This window comes from Nycticebus coucang, chromosome 24 (genome assembly GCF_027406575.1).
Source record: "Nycticebus coucang isolate mNycCou1 chromosome 24, mNycCou1.pri, whole genome shotgun sequence".
NCBI lineage: Eukaryota > Metazoa > Chordata > Mammalia > Primates > Lorisidae > Nycticebus > Nycticebus coucang.
In genome coordinates, this window is record NC_069803.1 from 8,457,365 (window position 1) to 8,473,623 (window position 16,259).

Consider the following 16,259-nt stretch of genomic DNA (forward strand, 5'->3'; position numbering starts at 1 on the left):
AAAACTCACTTATAAGGAAAAGACAAACCAGAGATGTGATGCTAACAAGCTCTTAAATTGACAAAAGCATCGGGGGTTGCCATGGAAAGAGATCTTTTAAACTGTGAGGATCATTATCCCCTGCCTCCAAAAATCTACTAGGCGTGCCAGCCTACAATCCAATTACACAAACAAGATCCCTCAGAGCAGCATCTGGGATGACTTCCTGACATTTTTCCTTCCTTGAAGAGTCTGCCAATTCCCAAGAGCCACCCAGATGTGGGTTTAAGTCAACACTATATGGAGGTCACTGAAACAGACAGCTGTGCCCCTAGCATCGGGCAAGCAGGAAAGCCTTCAGGTCAGAGGGCACAAACTCAAATACCTGCCTGGTCATTTAATTGAGGCCAGTTAGACAGGAAGGTTGCAAGCTGGAGAGCTCTCCTGTCTATAAAGAACTGTTACTCAGTTCCAGCCAGTCGCTGCCTTGAGGAAATGCAGGCCTAGTATTGTTGATTTTTTTCAAGAGCAGCCAGAAATCCAAATGTGTCTATGAAATCTTCTGACTTTTAAATGTTGGCAGTAACTCAGAAAAATTGAAAACCCTTTGCTAGGCCAAACAAATTTTGGCCAAAGGCCTAATTTGACCTGAAAAATGCCAGTGCAGACCCTGACTTGGGTCTTTCCCTTGAAAATCAACCATTCCCTTAATTGTCATTAATTGTCCTCATATCAAAATTGAGTACATAGGATTCATGCTTCTCCATTCTTGTGATGCTTTACTAAGAATAATGTCTTCCTAAGGTTATGGGGGGGGGAAGCAGAAAGAGGGACGGAGGGAGGGGAGTGCGGCCTTGCTGTGTGTCACACTTTATGGGGGCAAGACATGATTGCAAGAGGGACTTTACCTAACAATTGCAATCAGTGTTACCTGGCTTATTGTACCCTCAATGAATCCCCAACAATAAAAAAAAAAAAGAAAATCAACCATTCCCAAGTTTTACGCCTCCACCACTAGCTTAGGGCAGAAACATTCACACTTTCATGCCTTTGTTTATCCTGTTTCACCTGTCTGGAGTTGCTCTTTCCTTCAATTCCTGCCTGTCAAAATCCAATATCAAGGGCAAACTCAAACATCAATTTATTTGTGAAGTCTGCCAGAATCACTGCCGTCAGAATTAATCACTCCAGTAATGCTTCATTTTTATCTCTATTCCTGCATTTAACAGAGTCTGCCTCCAAGTAGGGACAAGCAGTGTTTATGAGAGTCCCAGTTGTGAACCCTTAAAAACTAGTAATTTGTCAAATACATCCTTTGTGTCCAGGGCCCAGCACAGAGCCCATGTTGACAGTTGGTTTGAATTAACACTGGGTAAGATGCTAAATGGGAAACAATGAATACAGTTCATTGGCTAAACAGCCCAGGGCACCTCAAAACAATTAATTCAATCCCAGCCTTACCTGGAACATGCCAGGTGATCAGATGACAATACAGCCCCGTATTTCCACAATAGTCAACATAATGGTGACAACATCAACAGGTATCTAATTAAGATGTATCTCTCTGTCAGACCCCAGGGATCTGACAAATAAAACTAGGTTATTATTATGACGCTGTCTTGACTTCGTAGAGGGCAGAGTTCATTTTTTTTTCCATGTTTCATCCTTTTAACCCACCACAAATTCTGGGACAGAGAAGGATTTCAGCAAAATATCTGTGAAGTTTAGTATTCATCTTTAAAACAAGTCTATAAGAAGCACCTACTTTGTGCAAGAACAGCACCCTCTGGTGGTTATATGGTGCAATGCGCTCAGAGAGTCACAACCTAGTTGGAAGGCGAAAGATACATACATGAAAGAAGAAAAAAAATCATTGCACCATCAGTACATGACATATGCCAGAAGGTATTATGAAGCCCCAGTCAAGAGGCATGCCCCTGGTTGACTGCTGATGAGGGGAAGCAGTGCCCACCTCCATGGAGACCTGCATCCTCTATGGGAGTATGGCAAGGTCACTGTGGGCTGTACGGTCAAAAAAAGTGAGATAAGAAATCACAGGGAGCAGGAACCTAGAAAGATCTAGGTTAAAAGCAAAGATCTATTGCCTTAACATTAGGATGATTTCCCTGGGAAAGAAAAAAGGAGAGGTTATTAAATAAATTGAAATTTTGCTAAAGGGAAAATGATGCTGCTAAAATGATGCTACTCCAGAATCAGTGGCCTTTCAGGGATCCAGAAATCCCTGGATCTCAACTTTGGGATCAAATTCAGTTAAGAATGACATAGAAGCTCTAAGGAAGTAGAAAGTCAAAGGATGGTGAGGTTCAAGAGAAGAAGGAGGGCTCTCCTGGACAGGTGCCCTGGAGAGGCCTCCATGCTGGGAGCAGGCACAGATGCAGAAGGGAAGGAAGCAAGAGAGACCCTCTCATCCTCCACTTCCCCCAACACTGCTCCCCATAGAAACCGCTAATGCTGTCCTGGATCACCTGGTCTCTCCACAAGCGTCACAACCCGTGGGTGAAGCTCCCCATGAGGATAACAGCCATGGCCACTGTTCACACTTTGCTCTAGACCAATTGAATTTGGCCAATTGGGCCCAGAAAGCATTGACAAGGAGGACTAGTTCTACTTTCATGATCAGCCTTTCCATTCTTAGTGGGAAAGTTGATGTCATGAAATCCACTGCGACCCCCTAGCCCACCAAGTAAAACAATCCACCCATGATACATTCAGCATACAGCTTATAATTTCCCTACAAAATGGAGGAAATCTAGAGAAGGAAATAAAAAAGAAAGAGAAAAGGAGGAAAAGAAGGAGGGAAGAAAGGAAGAGATCAGAAGGACAGGAATTAAAATCAGAAGGATTTATTAAGAGAATCTGGAGCTTAAGCTTAAGGGTTGGTGGAGATAAGCATAGAAAAATGAGAAAAAAGAATGAAATAAAATTAAATTCCTACTTCTCAAGCCCATGTTTGGCCAACACTTTATTCTGTAAAAGAAATAAAAAAGGCAGAAGGATCAAAAAGCAGGAGAAAAATAATCAACCCAAAAGTGGAAGTGTCAACCTGAACAGAATGTCAGACTGAAACAAGGAATTTATGCGATTAACTACAATTACATGGAGGTGTATAAACATCTCGGGGAAAATGATACCAGGCAAACTCTAGCACTTCATGGCGCCTATGTGTAGCTTAGTCTTTTCATATCTATTTTACATTCCGCCAGCAAAATTTTTGTCATATCTGATGTATTTTGCCAAGTCCTTTATTTGGGATGCTTCCTGATTTAAATATTTTTAGCTGCAGCAGTTTTTTAATCATGAGGGTATTGTTTCAAAAGCAATTATTTTATGTGCATCCAAAAGCAAAATTGAAGACCAATTCAGATGCATCTTAGACCAACCCATAAATGAGGAGCCCTGTGGATAAAGGCAGAAAGCTGACCTTGAGATTGTTACTGAACAGGAGCTCAATTTCCATTATAAAAATACTGTTAGCAGGTGACCTTCGCTGATGTCGCCCAATGTTGTTGACTGAAGATGGCAAATTGCAGCTTCATCTGTGTTCATCAGAAAATAAAGCCCATTTACCCCTCCCACTCTGAAATCTAGCCTCTTTGCAATCAACCAGCTTTCTGAGTGGCCTACAATTTGGATAAGAGGAACATGAATGGGTGACTTTCTAGAAAGAAATGTAATGTCTTGCCATGTTTTTTTGTCTCTGAGGTAGCAGTACCACCCCTGGTTTGGGGCTTAGTGGCATCTGGAAGGAAAAGGCATGGAAACTTCAAGGTTGATATAATTGAGAGCCATCCCTGGGTGGGCATCTTCCTCCAAAGCTCACTTGGCAGGGGGTGGGCAAATCCATCTGTCCACCCAGTAGCTACTGGTGCTTTTCTGATGGTACTCAAGCCCTACAGTTCTTTGCCTACAAAAAATTCTGAGGAAAAACAGAATCAAGTTCCTTATGGCAAGGCAGACATAAACAGAACTGTCAGGAAATAGAGAAACAGCCCTGAAGACTTGATTGTGGGGGCCCCTTGGTTTTTCAAACCCACAGTATGGGTACTGGGTTGCTTTTTTTTACAAACTCCTTCATTTCTCATATATTTTACAAACTCCTTCATTTCTCATATATTTAAGTTGATCCAATAAAGGCATTGTTCAGAGTGGAAATGTGCAGTAAAGCCAACACAATCCTTTTTACAACAACCCAATTACGGGCCCACAGAACAATAAGAAGTCTCTTTTCCAATTTTTCATAGAACCGTGTTCATTCCACACCATTAGCACCTGTGTCTGTCAGAGGGAATCTGTGTCAGGTTGTAAAGAGGTACGGTACCATATTTTGCCATGTATAATGTGCACTTTTTTTGCGCATTATGTATGGGTAGTACTCTTCGTTACTGGCACATAAAACTTCTGTTCTCATGTTTTGTAATTATTTGTACATAAAATTTTTTGCACCAGAATGTTAAAAAATAAATGCTAAAATTCCTTTATAATACAAAAAACAAGTGCCTATATATAAACAAATAAAAATTTGAATTAAAAAATTAAAACGAAAGGGTTTTTTCTTTTTTAAGTTTGGGCCAAAAACATGGGTACACATTATACACGGGATGCATTATACATGATAAAATACAGTAGCTTTCTTTCTGGAACAAATGATTCCACATCCTAGTTGTACAACAGCTAAGAGATGATGGCTTGGGTAGCAGCTTCCAACCCAGTTCTCTTGCTTTCTAGAAAGTCCACAGCCAACCAGGCTGCAGTTTCCAGGGCAGGTCTTAAAGCCACAGGCAAGAAAGAAAAAAGGGCCAATGATGAGAATTGCAGGCATATGAGTCTTGGATGATGAATAATATGTGTCTGGAACTCTGAGGTTCAACAAAAAAAAAAAAAAGAAAGAAAGAAAAAAGGGAATCAATTGAAGAAATCCCTCCCCAACCCCCACCCCGCCCCACCCGGGATGTAGACAGGAACGGCTGTCTATAGCAGATGGATGCAAGTTCCTGAGAGTAGCTGCTGGTGGCCTCAAGGAAACCATGTTGTACCCCGGGGAGGGGAGAAGAAGGCTGGCCTGAGGTCTCAGGCAGCTTCTCCCTCCAACATTTATTGTCTCTCTGCTTTACAGCCTACCAGGAAGACTTTCCCCTTTGCACTTGGGTGCTGTTAGGCAGGGACCATATCTGCAGGTGGCAGATACAGGCCAGAAACGGACCAATCAGGAAAAAGGACTGCAGAGAAGCATGAACACCTGTCAATCACGTACATCAATCACCTGGTAACAAACAGCCCACCCCTCTGGAGCCCTCCCCAACCAGGGCAATATAAGACAACCACCTGGGAGGTTTCAACATCTTTTTCCACTGACCCATTCTTCTCTTTGGAATGTATTTTTGCTTTGTATAGCCTCCTTCTTTTCTGAAATAAAAGCTGTTTGGTAGAATTGCTTCCTATCTGTGATCACTCCATTGCACCAGCCTTGCTTATGATTCTTTCAAGCAAGGAGCCAGAGAATCAGGACAGCTGCCTGCCGAGAGGCTGGACCTGACAGTGTTCTCTCTCTGAGAGGTATCTTCTGTCTGCTCCTCTGGAATCCGCACTCTCCATTCTTCTTCCAGGCTCTCATCCTGGGAGCCTGACCTGGGTGCTTTTCTGCATTTCCCAAGGATGGAGGTTTCCTGGTTAGGCTTGGTTAGTAGAGATGCAGGGCTGGAGCCAGGCAGGTGGCGGGAGGGAGGTAGCAATGCCGGTATTCACTGTCCTGCTCCTTCCATCCCAGGTTCTTTGAAGCTAGCTGTGCCCCACACCTAAAGGTGGCTTCCTCCACACTGGTCTTGAACTAGGGACCAGTCTTTTCCTATCAGTCCTAAGATCTAAGGACAAAATCTCCTCCTCTACCCCTCACCACCACTGCTGCAGGTTCCTACACTATCACTTTTAAAAATACCACCCTCCTCTCATCTGCTTAGATTACTCCATCTGTCTCCTACTGAGACCCTGACTGAAATTCTCCTTCCCCTCTTCCACCTCCTTAGAGATTAGAAAACTGAGCCTCAGAGAGGTTGAATTGCTAACTTTCTCTAGACTTACAGCTAATAAGTAGCAGAATCAGGATTTGAACCCAAGCAGTCTTCCAGAGATTTATCTTGCGCCCCCTGAGCTGTGCTGCCTGACTCACACACTAGGTTAGAATTGCAGTTCTACTTCTCTGCACCTGTTCAAATCCTCCCCACCCCGTGCAGCATGAGTAAAGCTGCTCTCCAGCATCACATTTCCCTTAGTGCCCCATAATCAGCTCCTTCCCATTAAGCAGTGTTCACACCACCCCTTGTACACATGCCAAACACCACCTCTTCCTATCCTCTAAGTAGCCGGTGTGCATTCTCTTCTCCAATGGATAGAAAACCCTCTGGAAGGATCGAAATTATGGCTTCTAATGTTCCCATTGTTCTCAGCCCATAGTAAATACAGTCCTGAATTAGTCAGCTGAATGAATGATGGAAACGGAATTCCTTCTCCATCAATAGCTATATTGTCCGCCAGAGTGAGTAATTGCCCAAATAAATCCATGAGTGGCTCTTACATTTACTTTTTTTAATTGAGTAGTGGGAAAAAGTGTCAAACTCGCTAAGCAAGTAACTGTCACCTGGAAGCAGTGACAGTTGGCCCCACATGTTCTAAATCTGAGGGTTCAACCAACCACAAATTGAAAATACTTGAAAAATAATTATAATTTAAAATGACAACACTTGATAAATAATACAAGTTTTAAAAAAAAGCATAAAAACTATTTATGGGATGGTACCTGTGGCTCAAGGAGTAGGGTGCCAACCCCATATACGGGGGGTTGTGATTCAAACCTGGCCCTGGCCAAAACTGCAAAAAAAAAAAAAAAAAACTATTTACATAGCACTTACATTGTATTAGGTATTATATGTCATAAGTAGTCTAGAGATGATTTAAAGTGGGAAGATGGAGTGAGAGCAAGATGGTGGCCAAGTAACAGCTTCCCTGCAACTGGACACCATGAGTCTGGGGAGATAAGATTCCAGGCATCTCTGGCTGGTGGGATCTGCCTATAATCATCCCTTTGAGGATATAAGGAGTCAGTGAGAGACTTCTGGACCCCAAGAGGAGGACAAAAACAGTGCAAAACTGGCAAGTGGTCACATGTGTTTGATCCATCTAATCCCGCCGGCAGCTGTAAGTACAGCAGCAGCGAGACTGCAAACCGGAAAGGCCTTACTTGTGAACTGTTTTGTTGTTTTTGGACTGGCACTCAATTGAACTGCCTTGGGGAGAGCTTAAGCAGGAGTGGAGAGAACTTTGGGCATTGTCTAGGGCCCCAGACTGAGCTGCTGAGCCAGACGGAGCTAATGGAGTTTGGCTGTGGGCCACAGGGAGCCATTGTGAGAGAACAGCCCTAGCAAGCTCCACCCTCAGGGTCCCAGGGCAAGAATGGGGCAGGAGCTGGTAACCTAGTGACTGAGCAGCCTAAAGGCGGGCACTGAGCTGCCTTACAGCCTTAACCCTCAGGGGCAGAGTGAGACCAGTTTTGGCACACTGGGTAAGTGGATACCCACTTCAGCAGTGATCCCAGTGACAATCACTTTCCTGGGAAAGCTTCTGCTTAGCCAAGTTTAGAAATTTAAAGTGCCTTTTAAGAGAGCTGAAGAGAGATTTAGGGTGTCCACCCTGTGGGGTTTGAGAAATCAGTGGAGGCCTCCAGTTGTATCACCATTGTGATTAACATTTCATACCCCAGAAGACCACCTGTTGCCCAGGCAATATTCAACAAGATATATATACCACTTTCTTTTTGGTTGTATATTTTGTTTTTTTTTTTTTTTGGTTGTATGTTTGTTTTTTGTTTATTTTGTTGTTGTTCTTTTGTTTCTTAATTTCAACCTTTTCCATACACATTTTTTCTTTTCTTTTTTTCTTTCTTTTCTTGCTCCATTTTTCTAGTTTAAATACAATTTCCCATTGCTGCCTTTTTCAATAATTACAACTTCATTTTTGCTAGTGTTTCTACCCCTATTATTTGGTTTTTCACCCAATTTTATTCCATAAAGTTTTCTGTTAGCTTGTTTTGGTTTGATTTATAGCATTTTTGTCTTTCCTCTCTACTCTGTGAAGGTGGGGTACTGTGTCCAATCAGGTTAGCAAAGAGCTGCTGACTTCGAGGGAACCACCCAACCGGGCACCCACAGAGGTTGGGGCTTTTAAAGATTGTGTCAAAGCACCCTACTGTACACCTATATTGCTCTGTCTCCCTCTTTCTTTACCTCTCTTCTTTTTGTCAATATTCCTTTTACCCACCCCTCGCCTTTCTCTATTTTCTTTTCATTCTTTCCTTCTTTCTTTCATCCCTTCTGGCTTTTCAACCTTCTCATCCTTCTGGTCCTATACCAAAAGGACTCATCAAAACCTTAGTCCACAGGCATGGGAACTTAAAGAGCAAGAGGAAGTGAAAGGAAAATTAGGACAAGGAAACAGATAAAAGAAATCACTCATGAGGAAGAATCAGCAGAAAACTCCAGGCAACATGAAAAAACAGTCCAGAGCAACCCCTCCAAGGGACCATGAGGTAGCTACTCCAGAAGAGTCTACTTATAAAGAAATGTTAGGAATGATAGAAAGGGAATTTACAATACACATGATAAAAACAATGAAGAAAATGATGGAAAAAATGAAGGAAACTGCTAATAAAGTGGAAAATAACCACAAGGAAATCCAAAAAGAGAATCAAATAAGAGATGAACGATATGAAGAATATAGAAAGGATATAGTGGAGCTGAAGGAACTGAAGCAGTCAATTAGGGAACTTAAAGATGCAATGGAAAGTATCAGCAACAGGTTAGACCATCCAGAAGAAAGAATTTCAGAGTAGAGGACAAAGTTCTTGAGGTAACTCAGATAGTTAAAGAGGCAGAAAAGAAGAGAGAGAAAGCAGAATGTTCACTGTCAGAATTACAGGACTTTATGCAGTGTTCCAACATATGAGTTTTGGGATGCCAGAAGGGGAAGAAGAATATCCCAGAGGAATGGAAGCAATACTAGAGAATATTATAAATGAAAATTTCCCAAATATCACCAAAGATTCTGACACACTGCTTTCAGAGGGATATCGGACCCCAGGTCACCTCAATTCTAACCGAGCTTCACCAAGACACATTGTGATGAACCTGTCCAAAGTCAAGACAAAAGAAAAGATTCTGCAAGCTGCCAGGAGTAAGCACCAGTTGACCTACAGAGGCAAATCCATCAGAGTAACTGCGGACTTCTCTAATTAAATTTTCCAAGCAAGAAGACAATGGTTATCTATCTTTAATCTACTTAAACAGAATGATTTCCAGCCCAGAATTCTGTACCCTGCTCAGCTAAGCTTTAAAATTGATGGAGAAATCAAATCATTTACGGATATACAAACATTGAGGAAATTCACCACAACAAGATGAGCTTTACAGGAAATACTTCAACCTGTTCTACACACTGACCATCACAATGGATCAGCAGCAAAGTAAGAACTCGGAAATTAAAGGACAGAAAGTAACCTCCACACTGATGCAAAAGATAAAACTAAGCAATGAACTCCCACAAAATAAGATGAATAGAATACTACCACACTTATCAATTACCTCAATAAAAGTTAATGGCTTGAATTCCCCACTGAAGAGACATACATTGGCTGACTGGATTAAAAAACAAAAGCCATCCATTTACTGTCTGCAAGAAACACACCTGGCTTCAAAAGACAAATTAAAACTCTGAGTTAAGGGTTGGAAGACAATTTTTCAGGCAAATGTCACTCAGAAGAAAAGAGGAGTTGTGATCTTACTGTCAAATAGATGTGGATTTAAAGCAACTAAAGTCAAAAAAGACAAAGATGGTCACTTTATATTGGTCAAGGGAAAAATACAACAAGAAGATGTTTCAATTCTGAATATTTATGCACCCAATTTAAATGCTCCCAGATTCTTGAAACAGACCTTACTCAGTCTGAGCAATATGATATCTAATAATACCATACTAACAGGGGACTTTAACACTCCTCTTACAGAGCTGGACAGATCCTCTAAACAGAAATTAAACAAAGATATGAGATTTAAATGAGACCCCAGAACAACTGTGCTTGATAGACGCATATAGAACACTCCATCCCAAAGATAAAGAATATACATTCTTCTCATCACCCCATGGAACATTCTCCAAAATTGATTGTATCCTCGGACACAAAACAAATATCAACAGAATAAAAAGAATTAAAATTATACCCTGTATCTTCTCAGACCATAAGGCACTAAAGGTGGAACTCAACTCTAACAAAAATGTTCGACCCCCACACAAAGGCGTGGAAATTAAACAACCTTTTGTTGAATAACAGATGGGTGCAGGAAGAAATAAAACAGAAAATCATTAATTTCTTTGAACATAAAAACAATAAAGACACAAGCTACCAAAACCTGTGGGATACTGCAAAAGCAGTTTTGAGAGGAAAATTTATCACTTTAGATGCCTACATTCGAAAAACAGAAAGAGAGCACATCTATGAACTCACAAGCCATCTTATGAAATTGAAAAAAGAAGAACAATCTAAGCCTAAACCAAGTAGAAGAAAAGAAATATCCAAAATCAAATCAGAAATAAATGAAATTGAAAACAAAAGAATCATTCAGAAAATTAAGGAAACAAGGAGTTGGTTTTTTGAAAAAATAAATAAAATAGATAAATCTTTGGCCAGACTAATGAGAAATAGAAAAGTAAAATCTCTAGTAACCTCAATCAGAAATGATAAAGGGGAAATAACAACTGATCCCACAGAGATACAAGAGATCATCTCTGAATACTACCAGAAACTCTATGCCCCAAAATTTGACATTGTGAAGGAAATGGATCAATATTTGGAATCACACCCTCTCCCTAGACTTAGCAAGGAAGAAATAGAGCTCCTGAACAGACCAATTTCTTGCACCAAGATTAAAGAAACAATAAAAAAGCTTCCAACCAAAAAATGCCCTGGTCCAGATGGCTTCACACCAGAATTCTATCAAACCTTCAAGGAAGAGCTTGTTCCTGTACTGCAGAAATTATTCCAAAAAATTGAGGAAGAAGGAATCTTCTCCAACATGTTCTATGAAGCAAACATCACCCTGATACCAAAACCAGGAAAAGACCCAAACACAAAGGAGAATTTCAGACCCATTTCACTCATTAATATAGATGCAAAAATTCTCAACAAAATCCTACCCAATAGATTACAGTTTATCATCAAAAAATTCATACATCATGATCAATTAGGTTTCCTCCCAGGAATGCAAGGCTGGTTTAACATACACAAATCCATAAACGTTATCCACAGTATTAACAGAGGCAAAAATAAATATCATATGATCCTCTCAATAGATGCAGAAAAAGCATTCGATAAAATCCAGCATCCTTTTCTAATTAGAACACTGAAGAGTATAGTCATAGGTGGCACATTTCTAAAACTGATTGAAGCTGTCTATGACAAACCCACAGCTAATATTTTACTGAATACAGTGAAACTGAAAGCTTTTCCTCTTAGAACTGGAACCGGACAAGGTGTCCTCTGTCACCTTTACTTTCCATAGTGCTGGAAGTTCTAGCCAATACAATTCGGCAAGACAAGGAAATAAAGGGAATCCAAATGGGAGCAGAGGAGGTCAAACTCTCCCTCTTTGTTGACGACATGATCTTATACTTAGAGAATTCCAAAGACTCAACCACAAGACTCCTAGAAGTCAACAAAAAATACAGTAATATTTCAGGATATAAAATCAATGTCCACAAGTCAGTAGCCTTTGTATATGCCAATAACAGTTAAGATGAGAAGTTAATTCAGGGCACAAGTCCCTTCACCATAGTTTCAAAGAAAATGAAATACCTAGGAATATACCTAACAAAGGAAGTGAAGGACTTCTATAAAGAAAATTATGAACTCCTCAGAAAGGAAATAGCAGAGGATATTAACAAATGGAAGAACATACCATGCTCATGCATGGGAAGAATCAACATTGTTAAAATGTCTATACTTCCCAAAGAAATCTACGTATTCAATGCCATTCCTATCAAAATACCAGCATCGTACTTTCAAGATTTGGAAAAAATGATTCTGCATTTTGTATGGAACCAGAAAAAAAACCCCATATAGCTAAGGCAGTTCTTAGTAATAAAAATAAAGCTGGGGGCATCACCATACCAGATTTTAGTCTGTACTACAAAGCCATAGTGGTCAAGACAGCATGCTACTGGCACAAAAATAGAGACATAGACACTTGGAATCAAATAGAAAACCAGGAAATGAAACTAACATATTATGACCACCTAATCTTTGATAAACCAAACAAGAACTTACCTGGGGGCAAAGACTCCCTATTCAATAAATGGTGCTGGGAGAACTGGATATCCACATGTAAAAGACTGAAACTGGACCCATAGTTTTCCCCACTCAAAAAAATTAATTCAAGATAGATAAAGGACTTAGATTTAAGGCATGAAACAATAAAAATCCTCAAAGAAAGCATAGGAAAAACACTGGAAGATATTGGCCTGGGAAAAGACTTCATGAAGAAGACTGCCATGGTAATTGCAACAACAAAAATAAACGAATGGGACTTTATTAAATTGAAAAGCTTCTGTACAGCTAAGGAGACAACAACCAAAGCAAAGAGACAACCTACACAATGGGAAAGGATATTTGCATATTTTCAATCAGACAAAAGCTTGATAACTAGGATCTATAGAGAACTCAAATTAATCCACATTAAAAAAAGCCAACAATCCCATATATCAATGGGCAAGAAACATGGATAGAACCTTCTCTAAAGAAGACAGACGAATGGCTAACAAACATATGAAAAAATGTTCATTATCTCTATATATTAGAGAAATGCAAATCAAAACCACCCTGAGATATCATCTAACCCCAGCGAGAATGGCTCACATCACAAAATCTCAAAACTGTGGATGCTGGCGTGGATGTGGAGAGAAGGGAACACTTTTACACTGCTGGTGGGACTGCAAACTAGTACAACCTTTCTGGAAGGAAGTGTGGAGAAACCTCAAAGCACTCAAGCTAGACCTCCCATTTGATCCTGCAATCCCATTACTGGGCATCTACTCAGAAGGAAAAAAATCCTTTTATCATAAGGACACTTGTACTAGACTGTTTATTGCAGCTCAATTTACAATTGCCAAAATGTGGAAACAGCCTAAATGCCCACCAACCCAGGAATGGATTAACAAGCTGTGGTATATGTACACCATGCAATACTATTCAGCTATTTAAAAAAATGGAGACTTTACATCCTTTGTATTAACCTGGATGGAAGTGAAAGACATTATTCTTAGTAAAGCATCACAAGAATGAAGAAGCATGAATCCTATGTACTCAATTTTGATATGAGGACAATTAATGACAATTAAGATCACAGTGGTAGGGGAATGGGAGAGCAGAGAAAGAAAGAAGGAGGGAGGGGTGGGAAAAAGAAGAACAGAGAGAGGGAAGGAGGGAAGGGGGTGGGGCCTTGGTGTGTGCCACACCTTCTGGGACACTATTGCAAGAGGGACTTTACCTAAAAAATGCAGTCAGTGTAACCTGGCTTACTGTACCCTCAATGAATCCCCAACAACAACAAAAAAAATGCTAATAATTAAAAAAAATAAAATAAATAAAGTGGGAAGATGGGCAGAGGTTATATGCAAATATGACACCATTTTATATCAAGGACTTGAGCATGCAGCTTTTGATATCCACAGGCTCCCTGGAATCAATCTCCTGAGGATACAGAGAGATGACTATTTATAATCTCAAAGTTGCTTATGGGGAAACTATAATAAAAGTTGATATTGAATACAACTCCATTATTTGAATATATTTCTCAAGGTTGGTGTTGGTGGTATTTTTTTTTTACATCTTTTAAGTTCAACGAACAGAAATGTGTGATTTTAGTGTGGCTGCTATAGACATTAACATAAGCAGATTTATGATTTAGGGAAAATGCTGCATCATGTCCTAGCCCTGCGCAGGTCACAAGCTGTGTACCTTCTCCCACTAGAATCTCTTCAGAAAAAATCCAGAGGCAGCTGTATAACATTTTCTTTATCAGCAAAGCCTAGCCAAGTTTCCTGTAAAAGTTTTACAATGTATTAGCTGTTGCTAAAGAGCTCTGTGGCTACAAGAGAAATTTCTGGGGTAGACTTCCCCCGAAATTTGGGTTCAAATCTTGGTTTTTCTACTTGTTAGCTGTAAGTCTTAGGAAACTCAGCAATTTAACCTATCTGGGCTTACTTTTCTTACCTGTAGGATGGGAGTGACATATCTACTCACCCACCTCACCTCACCAGGGATTAAATGAAGTAATATCGATGAGCATCTAGGACAGGCTCGATATATGCCCTGAAAGTGCCCCAGAAAGTCACCATACATAGGGAAAATGGGAAATGGTAGATAAATATGCCTTCATTTACGAAATAGTGTTATAAAACTTTACAGAATATTTACAAAATATTCTCTGTATTGGCCACCTTTTGTAAATTTTTTTTTTTTTTTTTTTTTGTAGAGACAGAGTCTCACTTTATGGCCCTTGGTAGAGTGCCATGGCCTCACACAGCTCACAGCAACCTCCAGCTCCTGGGCTTAAGCGATTCTCTTGCCTCAGCCTCCCGAGTAGCTGGGACTACAGGTGCCCGCCACAGCACCCGGCTATTTTTTTTTTTTTTTTTTTTTTTTTTTTTTTTTTTGGCCGGGGCTGGGTTTGAACCCGCCACCTCCGGCATATGGGACCGGCGCCCTACCCGCTGAGCCACAGGTGCCGCCCCACCCGGCTATTTTTTTGTTGCAGTTTGGCCGGGGCTGGGTTTGAACCCGCCACCCTCGGCATATGGGGCCGGCGCCCTACTCACTGAGCCACAGGCGCCGCCCGCCTTTTGTAAATTTTTAAATTTTAATTTTTTAATTTTAAATTTAGCTGCACTTTTCCATTTTCCCTCTACATAGTGACTTTAGACATGACTTTTGGGACACCATGTGTACACAGCGCTCAGTAAGTGTTACCATGATTACCAAAGGATTATCATGTTCTGTAAGGACTCCAATGCCTGGAAGTTTCCAGAAAAGACAATGTCACGTTCTTTAGTGCTTATTTACAAATACTCTCTCTAAGGGGCTTAGAAAGCGCCACGGGCGTTGTCTGGTTCTTGGGAGCGACTTGCATCCCAGCGAGGTGTTTGCATATAACCCTGGGGAGCATCGCAGAGGCTTACATCACTTTACAACGGAAGAAACTGAGGCATCAAAGGCAGGGGTAAGACTAATTTATAAATGAATGGTTCCTTGGCCTCACTCAAGGTGCCCCACTGTGTACCCACAATAGTGTAGGATGCAGACGAACTGTACGCAGCCTGCCAGAGGTGACCCGGTACATCCACGGAGAACCCCAGAGTCCCAGCCCCAGTTGCTGCCGCACCATGACGGCTTTCAAAGACCAAGAAGCAGCCCTGCTTTTTAAAAAACAAGCTAAAACTATCTCTTGAGAGGAAGATGGGTTGATTTCCATCAAAATGGAAGACTAGAAACACTTCAAATTCATTTTCTAATCCACCGTCCCCCACCCCCACCCCAGTTGGCTCTTCCATGACCGCCAGCTGTACAGCCAGTTACTGCGCATGTGCGGAAAGCAGGCGGCACCAGGGGCGCAACCAGACAGGAGAGCAAATAAAGAGGCTTCTTTCTTTGATAGACCACTTTCTTCTTTATAAGCTTACTTTTTCGTTACCTTTATTAAGCATGGCATGCACAGAGGGTTTGGAAAAGGAAAGAAAGAAACAATTCGAGCGTGGGTTTGGCAGCAGCTCTTCCTCCCTGGAGGCCTGAGTTCGTTTATTACGTTTGTGCTCCTGAACACAGCTCACAGCCATAAAGTATCTCAGGGTGGGTTAAATGAGCCGCAGCTCTCTCTAGTCTGTCGATCAATCTCATCTCCCCCTTGAATAAAGGAAGTTAGTATCTTACCCCTCGGACAGCTGAGGAAAGTGAGATTCTTCCTGCTCTGTGCCGGGGATTCCGTGGCAGGAGGAGAGAGGGCAGTAAGTGTCCTGAAGGTCCAGGTAGCTGTGGCCTGGCTGTGGGGGCCATGGAGCTGGGAAGGGCCTGTGTGCACTACGACAGCAGCGCTAATCAGACTTCAGCTGCTGGTAGAAGAATCACAGTAACTCAAGTACTTTCTCCGTGGCCATAGCTCGCCCAAGGC

The 16,259-nt window shown here is 41.2% G+C and overlaps 1 non-coding gene across 1 annotated transcript; it reads left to right on the forward strand.

Moving 5' to 3' along the window:
• Nucleotides 1-4,792: 4,792 nt before the first annotated feature.
• LOC128576652 (small nucleolar RNA SNORD113/SNORD114 family) lies at nucleotides 4,793-4,867 on the forward strand. Its single transcript, XR_008377479.1, has one exon. It is a non-coding gene; the product is annotated as a small nucleolar RNA SNORD113/SNORD114 family (small nucleolar RNA).
• Nucleotides 4,868-16,259: the final 11,392 nt, after the last annotated feature.